A 10,143-nucleotide genomic window follows, 5' to 3' on the forward strand; every position below is an offset into this window, starting at 1 on the left:
TGCATATATGCTCTTTCCATGTGCTGTATGCCCATTTAAAATCAAGATTTGGACCTCTGAAATTAAACTTATCCTCAATTTTAGAATTTGTGGTTTTCTGTACAATGACCGTATTACATCAATCAGCAATGATCTTTTACTTCCAGATTGACAAATCTCCTTGCCTTTTGAAATTTCATATAATTTTGAAAATATATTATCTGAAATTTTAAAAACAAAACTTAAAAATGGTTATAGTGAATCTATAAATTAGGTATGAGGAGATTTCAATTTTGTACTAGATTGAATCATAGAGCCAAAAAATATTCCACATTGTTATATTATTTACTTGGGGTTTAATATTTCAGAAGTTGGAATTTTTATTTAGAAGCATTCAAATAAGTAGAATTTAAGTAAATCAAATTTATTTATTTTTTTTATTAATTTATTCTTGTTACATCTCAATGTTTATCCCATCCCTTGTTTCCTCCCATTCCTCCCCCCCCACCCCCCCATTTTCCCATTATTCCCCTCCCCTATGACTGTTCCTGAGGGGGATTACGTCCCCCTGTATATTCTCATAGGGTATCAAGTCTCTTCTTGGCTACTTGCTGTCCTTCCTCTGAGTGCCACCAGGTCTATTTATAAACATTTGAAATTTTTATGTCAATTTTTAATATCCAATGTCCAGTTATTATACTGGAAGAAAAAATATGATCAAAATGTCATTCTAACTGTGTATTTTGAAATCTTATTTAATAGCAAATATTTACTCACATAGTAATATAGTTTTGTTATATGTGTGATAAGTATTTATGTATATATGTGTGTATGTGTGTGCATTTGCATGTACTTGTTCATGTGCATATGCGTATGTGTGTTTGGGTGTGTGTAAGGTTCTGTACATAAATATGATGCTTATGTGTAGAAATGTGTAGCTAAGCTTCTCTAATTTCAGTACATCTTGTTTTAATATATTTTGGCTAGAATTGAGATCTCCTTGAACCATAGAAAGCTAAATGGATATTTGGAAGAAAAAAGTAGCAAATAGCTCTGCCTTCACTCACTATATCTTCAAAACCAGCTTTCAAATCCAGTTGTCAGTGTTAATTGCTCTGAAATATCTGACCGTAATAAAAATTGCAATTTTGTTTATTATCTCCCCATAGGTGCACCTGTATATTTGCTTCTGAAATTTCTGTCATTATATCTGTATTTAATGCATCTTGGTTTTCCCATTGTATCTCTGTTTTAGAAAGATTTGGTTTTCCCATTGTTTACCTTGTATGGCAAGCACTGCTTATCGTGTTTATATAAATGATAGAATGTATTAACATATTTTCAGAGAAGATATCAATATTTCACTATTATAGGTGATGATTAGTATAATAATACTGTAGTTGTTTAACATGATTCCATGCAATTATTTCTAGTTTTTATTTGTGTGTCTTAAAATATGATAAATTATATTACATACTTTTCATTATATATTAAGTCTCCTTTAACAATTTTCTTTTTATACTGTTTTTTATTTTTAGCATTTTAAATGTTTCTCATAGTCCACATACTAAAGACTTGCTTAGCTCTCTATATCACTATTGATATACTTGGGAAATTTTTGAAAATGAGGCCTGAGAAATGGATGTTCCATTTTAAAGTTGTATGCCTTTGAAGTGAAAGTAAAACCTATAAACCCTGTCTCCTTTTCTTCCACCTGTTTCAAGATCAGCTGGTTTTCCCACCATGTACTTCTTACTATGGGACTCTAGTTTGCCACAGGTTCCAAGTAGAACCATATATCAAAATACCTGGAGACCAAAACCATGAGTGGAAATAAACTGTCCCTTCTCACAAATTGGTATTCTCTGTTACAGTGTAACAACTGAGATCTGCCTCACATAGTGATTTTATTTTTAAATTCACTTTTCCATGTTAACACTGGTAATCCCAGAACAAATTATCTTTAGGTAAATTTTTATTTAAGTTTATATACCACAGTGCTAAAATTGGATACATTTTATTTATTAAGTTACTTAAAATTTTTTTAAGATAGTATGGACAATGTTACATTTCCTTTCATTTTTAGTCATTTTTAAAATATTGTGTCAACTTACATATTTGTAGAATATTTTCTCTGAAGTTTGGTTTGCATAACATCAGTAGGATCACAGTTGTCTAAATATAAACCATCTGATCTCTGATTATGTTTTTAATATTTTGCATTTTTAATCATTTGAAAGTCATGCTGTCCCCCTGCTATCTTTACACAGTAGATATACATAGTAGAGCTTAAAATTATGTCTTAGTGAGTAAGAAGACTTTCTATATAAGCAGGAAAATGGTTCAAATTAATAGCATGTGAGAGGCCGCACTCACATTCACCATTACAAGATGGCGCTGACATCCTGTGTCCCAAACTGGTAAACAAGTAATCTGCGCATGTGCAAAGGAACTTTCCACTTGTTGTGCTCTGCCTCTCCCGTGGCGTCATATCGCCTGATGAGTAATAGCCAATCAGGGACTGACACATCCTAAGCGGAGAACAGTTTCCTATATAAGGGATGGGTTTCTGCTGTTTGGGGTCTCCATTTTACTTGTCGTAAGCTTATGCTCGCCCTCTTAAGACGCATTAAAGCTTTACTGCAGAAGGATCCTGTGTGTGCAGCGTTGTTCTTGCTGGCGAGACGGTAGCGCGAGTCACAATTGCATACATCAAAAAGCTCTGTGACAATAGGCACCTATAAATACAGTGCTTCACTGAGGGTAGAGGGATCTCCAGGCCAGATTGGCAGGCAGCCTAGACTAAATGGTGAGCCCAGGTTCATTGAAAGGCCCTGAATCGACTTAATAAGAGGAATGCATCACAAAACATCCTCCTTGGCTTCTGTGTTCACACTTATATGTATATTAAGGCTCACACAAATAAATATAAATAGAGAAAAAAGAAGAGTAATGTTAATTTTTAAATAAATTTAAATAAATTTTAAATAATTATGGGAAAAACAGACACAACTAGATTTTTACTCATCTCAGAGCTTAATATCATACTTCAAATTAATCAACAACTTTGATATTAAACCTGATTGCCTAAACATGCTAGAGAAAAAAAAAGGATCATGCTTTAACTTATAAGCAGAGGTAAGGACTTTATGAGTAAGATTCTGGCATCACAGGGAGTAGAAATAACAATGAACAAATGGGATTTCACCTACAAACCTTGTTTACAGAAAAGAGACACATAAACTGGCAGCTGCAGAACAACTGAGAAACTTCTGAAACCTAGTCATCTGACAAAAATTTAAGTCTACAATGAACAAAAGAATCAAAATACTACACATTAAGAAAACAAGATGTTATCTTTTTTTGATTGTATGTTTTTGGCTTCTTCGTCAAAACACCATTCCCACTGCCTAAGGTTCATAATGTTGCTGATTGACACAGAAAAAAAGCAAACAACAACAAAAAACCTCTCACTCCATTCCTCTACCATGATGGCCTGGGACTCCTCACTTATTCTGGAGAAAGAAGGGCTACCCTCTTCGTTGAAGGATTCTGTACTGGACACCTCTCTTGCCCCAACACACAAACACTTTTCTGCCCACACAGTCATGAAGTGTCTCTCCATGGAGGTAAGCAGCTGCTTGTTCTCAAAGCAGCAATTCAGTGTGCCAGAACCAACCCAGGAACTCTAGGCTGGAGCTTCCTGGCAAACCATCTCATAAGGCCCAGGCTCCTATTGGGAGAAGAGTGACATCATTCAATATTTAAAGAGATGAAGGGATAAGAACATTGTGACACATGGACACAATAGAATATTACCCAGCTATATGAGGAAAAGGACATCATCAAACTTGAGAATGAAAGGATGTACTTGGACTGGAAGTGGTATTGCACACTTTTAATCCCTGTACTTAGGATGGAGAGACAGGAGGATCCCTGTGAGTTCAAGGTCAGTCTGGTCTACAAGGGAGTTTCAGGACAGTCAGGGCTGTGGAGAGAAAACTTGTCTCAGAAAAACAAAAGAGAAAAAAAAAAAAAAAAAAAAAAAAAACAAAAAACAAAACAAAAAAAAAAACAAGCAACCAACCAAACAAACAAACCCAAAAGAAATATGGAAGTTTTATGCCAAATGAGATAATTCATCCCTGTAACACAAACACTCATATTTTCTCTAATATGTGCACTCAAGATTCAATTATTTTTAAATTTTGTGTCTTTCATATAAAGCACAAACCAAATCCAGGTAAGTAGAAAAAGGATTCTGGTTGGAAAGGATCATGTTATGGTAGGGAGAAAGTAGATTATAGGTAAAAGAAAATTGTGACTGAGAACACTGAGGTGCAGCTGTTTAAGTAGGAATGGATGTGAGAGCATATGAAGAGTAAGGCCAAAAGGAGATGACTGACGCAAAGGAAGGTTACATGAAAAACCTTGTAAAAGTCCATTTTATAACTCAAGGTAAAAACCAACCAACCAGACAAAAGCAACGATCAAAATCTTGAAGGGGTATTTAGAAAATACTTCAGCTTAAAGGATTTTGTGGGGGTATATTGGAAAACAACAGTTTAATACATGCACTTATTAAAACTAAATATTATCAGAAGGAATCATGGAAACACACTAGCTGTTAGATTTGTTTTAAAACTCAACTTTAAAACATGTTTGAATGAAGTTTTCCTTCTAGTACTTTCTGTAAAGCTGGATTTGTGGATAGGTACTGTTTGAATTTGTTTTTGTTTTTGTTTTTGTATTAATTTATTCTTGTTACATCTCAATGTTTATCCCATCCCTTGTATCCTCCTATTCTTCTCTCCCTCCCATTTTCCCATTATTCCCGCCCCTATGACTGTTCCTGAGGGGGATTACCTCCCCCTGTATTATGCTCAGGGAGACCTGGCAGGTTGCCAAGAAGAGACTTGAATTTGTTTTTGTTTTGGAATATTTTGTTTTCTCCATCAGTGGTTATTGATAGTTTTGCTGGGTAAAGTAGTCTGGCCTGGCATCTGTGGTCTCTTAGGGGTTGCAGGATCTCTGTCCAGGCCCTTCTGGCTTTTATGGTCCCTGATGAGAAGTCAGGTGTAATTCTGATAGGTTTGCCTTTAAATGTTATTTGGCCCTTTTCCCTTGCAGCTTTTAATATTTTTTCTTTATTCTGTATGTTTTGTGTTTTGATTATTATGTGATGGGCAGTTTTTCTTCTCTGGTCAATTCTATTTGGTGTTCTGTAGGCCTCTTGTATGTTTATAGGCATCTCTTTCTTAAGATTGGGGAAATTTTCTTCTATAATTTTGTTGAGAACAATTTCTGGGCCTTGGAGTCTGATATCTTCTCTTTCTTCAATGCCTATTATCCTCAGATTTCTTCTTTTCATGGTGTCCTTGATTTCTTAGATGTTTTGTGTCAGGAGTTTTTCAGATTTGGCATTTTCTTTAATGGTTGCTTCAGGATCTGTGATTGTGTCTTCTATACCTGAGATTCGTTCTTCCATCTCTTGGAATCTGTTAGAAAAGCTCACCTCTGTTTTGCTCGTCTTCTTCTCTGAGGTCTCATGTTCTCATTTTTCTTCTGTCTGTGTGTTTATCATTGAATCCATTTTCATTTTCAGATCTTGAACTAATTTTTTGATTTCTTTCATCTGATTTTTTGTATATTCCTGAGTTTCTTCCATTGCCTCTTTATAGGTCTTCAGAGCTTAAACTGTTTTATTTATTTCTTTCATGTGGTTGTTTGCATTTTCCTGCAATTTTTCCAGTTCCACTCTATGTGCTTCTTTTATGTCTCTCACCTGTTTGGATACCCTATGAACATATACAGGGGGAGGAAATCTCCCTCAGGAACAGTCATAGGGGAGGGAAATAAGGGGAAAATGGGAGGGGGGAAGAATGGGAAGATACAAGGGATGGGAAAACCATTGAGATGTAACAAGAATAAATTAATAAAAAATTTTAAAACATAAATAAATAAAAGGCAAAAAAAAAAAAAAAAAAAAAAAACATGTTTGAATGAAATAACCAGTATGGGCAATGTCGTTCAATGAAAACATTGGTTATCAAATGCAAATCACAGGACAAGCCACAGGCAACATCTCCACCAAGTCAGAAGGCCCTGAGGTCTTTTTACAGTAGAAATCAATCATTGGAGTTAGATATAACTAATCATATGTATATTTTGTGCTGAATTCTACATGGAGCATCTATATCAACTCCACTTCCAAGCCTCAGATTTTATTACAAAGAGGCAGAAAAATGTAAGAGCTATCGCATGGGGATGAGTACTGTGAAGTACTGTCATATAGACATGGATTTGCTATTGGTATAGGTAAAAAAAAAAAACTATGGTTACCTACGTGAGACCTATGCAATACAGTCCAGACAAAACCCTAGCAAAGATGATCTACGGACCTTGTCTCTTTCTAGGAGCTGTTGATCATAGGTGCTGAAGGAGGAATAATTAGTCTCAGTGTGAGGATATAGTCACTAACAGAGTTTTTTATGATCCAGCAGATGAGCTCACATCCATGTTAAAGTTGACATAACTAACTAGATTTCATTAAATTTTAAAAAGTCATGAAGTTTTAAGGGGATATGGTTGGGTATATGACAACTTGGAGTGAGAAATGTCATTTATTTTGTGAGTTTAATACACATTTTTGAGTAAATATGAACCTATCTAGAGAAAAACTTATAAATAAAATGAAAAGAAAATTTAGCAAGAAAATGGATATCACTTTTTAAAAATTCTATCATGTTAATCATTTATAACAGATATGTTTCTAGAGGCATAGTGGTGATAGTGTTTATCTTTTAATGTGTTTAGATTTTTCTTACTATTTTCTTATAGTTCCATGCATTGAATTCAGGACTTTATGAGTGCTATAAAAATATGTTCTGCAAAGAATCATCTGACACTGCTGTAAATTTCATTAGGATAATTAATTATGTGTTCAGTTTTACTAGTTGTTTCTGAAATATTTTGGGGTACCACTCCATATTTCAATGAGGTTACTATTTTCTAATAAGAATTATATCAATATAAGGATGTACATGCATAAAAATATGAATGTAAATATTTATTTTAATGTATTAACATCTAAGAAACATAATATTTAATATTAATGTTACTACTTCAATTTGGTATAATCTGTGAGGTAAAATTATTTCCTAGAAATGAAGTTTCATTTTCTCATCTATGTTATATAAATAATGTCTTTATAGGGTACAATTTAACATTTTTCCATACATCTATTTATATATCTGGAACTCACTGAAGTCTCACAGTAACCCAGACAGCCTTTTTTGTCTAGATGGAAAGAGTTAGCTATTTCAGTGAATCCCAATTATGCTTTCCATGAGTCACAAAATAATTGATAAACTAAATAGATGCATCATTTTATTATGTATACAAGTGATGGACTGCTGATCTTATGACACATAATATACTTAATATCTGTAACTGTCATTAATATTAGGTAAAAGACAACTATATAAACTGAGATTTTGATATTTCACACTTAATGAGACTATTGAGAATATATCATATTTTTGAAAAAGATGCATCTTAGTAGATAGCAATTTTCCCGTTTTTAATAATTCTGTTCATTCTGTTCTGTTTTTACATTAAAACATTTAAAGTCATGACTAACTTGAAATTTTCAAATGCTGTTTTGTGCAGGGTGATAGATATGGATATATTTTTATTTTTCTGTATGAAGCCACCCAGTAAGACCAGCAACATTTGTTGAAGATGCTATCTTTTTTTCCAATGTATGGATTTTGCTTCTTTGGCATATATCAAGTGTCCATAGATATGTGAGTTCATTTCTGGATCTTCCATTCGATTCCATTTATCAACGACCTTTTCTATACCACTATCATGCTGGTTTTTTTTTTTTATTGTTTTTTGTTTTTTTTACCACTATTGCTCTATAATACAGCTTGAGATCCAGGATGGAGATTCCTCCAGAAGATCTTTTATTATGCAGGAATATTTTAGCTATTCTGGGTTTTTTGTTTTTATATATGAAGTTGAGTATTGATCTTTCAATGTTGGTAAAGAGTTGTGCGTGTATTTTGATGGGAATTGCATTGAATGTTAGATTGCTTTTGGTAAGATGGCCATTTTTACTATGTTGGTTCTTCTGGTCCATGTGCATGGGAGACCTTTACATCCTCTGAAATCTTCAAATTCGTTCTTCAGAGATTGGAAGTTTTTTCATACAAATCTTTTACTTTCTTTGTTAGAATTACACCAAGATACTTTATACTATTCATGTCTATTTTTTTCTTTTTTTTTAAATTTTATTAGTTTATCCAGATTACAACTCAGCTGTTATCCCATCACTTTTATCCTCCCATTACTTCCTCTTTCCTGCTTTTTCCCTATTCCCCTCCCCTAGGTCTAAGATGAAGGGGAAGCTCCTCGCCCACTCTATGGTCATAGGCTATCAAGTCTCATGTTGGTAGCCTACTTATTCTTTCCCTGAGTGCCATCCAGTCTCCCCATGAAGGGGAGGTGGTCAGCACATAGTGGAAAGAATGTGGAGAAAGGGGAATACTTCTCCATTGCTGGTAGGAGTGCAAATCTGTACAACCACTTTAGAAATCATTCTGGTGCTTCCTCAGGAATTTGGGAATAAATCTACCTCAGGACCCAGCCACACCACTCCTTGGAATAAAGCAGTAAGATGTTCCAACATACAACAAGGACATTTGTTCAACTATGTTCATAGCAGCTTTATCTGTAATAGTCAGAATCTGGAAACAACTTAGATGTCCCTCATCCAAAGAATGGATAAAGAAACTTTGGTACATTTACATAATGGATTACTGTTCAGCTATTAAAGAGAAGGAAACCTTGAATTTTGTGGGCGTACATGGAACTAGAAATGATCATTCTAAGTAAGTTAAGCTGGACCCAAAAAGAAATGCATGATATATACTCACTTATATGTGGATTTTAGGCCAACATAGACATTCTCTGAAAGATTCCACAAGGAGGATAGGGACTGTTACAGTCAAAGCTGGATACTAGGCAGAGGGCTGAGACTGTAGGTTGGCATTGCCAGGCCACAGGCTTAGAGGTTATATGTAGTATAGGGGACACTAGATAAGTAGATAGGGGAGGGGGGAAGGAGATAATGGAGGGGATAGGATAAGGAGAAGATGACGGAGGGGGTGGGATCGGGAAGTGTTGAAGGAAAGAGGTGGCAATTGGGATGGATGTAAATAATTCTAAGTGCAGAGCAGGCAGGCGACTTATATTGCTAATCCAACTACACGGTAATAGCTCAAAGACTGGCAGAGATACGAACTTAAATGCATAGTCAGGCTTCATGTGGGACACAGACTCTTTTGTGACTTACCACTAGAGGCCATTTTTCATATGGCATGAAGGAAGATTTGCAGATGTCTAACTTCTGCTCATACAATGAGCAGAGAATAAGTCTTAATTGCTCTGTACATCCCACACATCTCATACAATTATAATGTTAGAATTGTATAATGCTTGTGAGAAATAACGTTTTCAGAACAAAAGAGCTGGGTACTGATGTTGGATCACACCTGAGAGGATTCATTCCTCTCAACATGCTGGACACTGACATCCTGCATCCTCCTTGCTCCAGCCTCAGATGCCTCTGTTGCTGTTACCCATCAGAATTGGACATCTTCCTGGGCAGCATTGTAGGAAGCTTCTGATCCCATTTGGTCCAGCATTTCAATGTGCCCCACATAGGACTCCTAATAAGCCTGGAATCTCTCAACATTTAGAAACTGGACCATAGACAAGCCTTGGATTGCTTAACCACTTCTTCCAATTTTTGGGCCCCTTATAAGCTATTATACTCCCCAATAGAGCATGAAGAAACCTTAGGAGAACGATGTTCCCTTCCCTCTAAGGGGGCTTGTGTAGGGTTCTGCTGGCTCTCTTGGTCTACAAATGCTTATTTTCATTGGGAGGTTATATGTTATTATAGATCTTATACCGAGAGAAAACAAGGCTGAACTCAGGGATGCCTCTCTCTTCCTTTATCTTTCATTTGTAGATAAGGAGATAGAAGCTGAAAAGAAAGAAATGGAAATATAGAAATATAGGGAGACCCTACACCTTAAATCAAGGTCTTAAGGTTACTCACAAAGAAGATTATCTCTAAGTCATTTGTATAGA

This window comes from Acomys russatus, chromosome 18 (genome assembly GCF_903995435.1).
Source record: "Acomys russatus chromosome 18, mAcoRus1.1, whole genome shotgun sequence".
Taxonomy (NCBI): domain Eukaryota; kingdom Metazoa; phylum Chordata; class Mammalia; order Rodentia; family Muridae; genus Acomys; species Acomys russatus.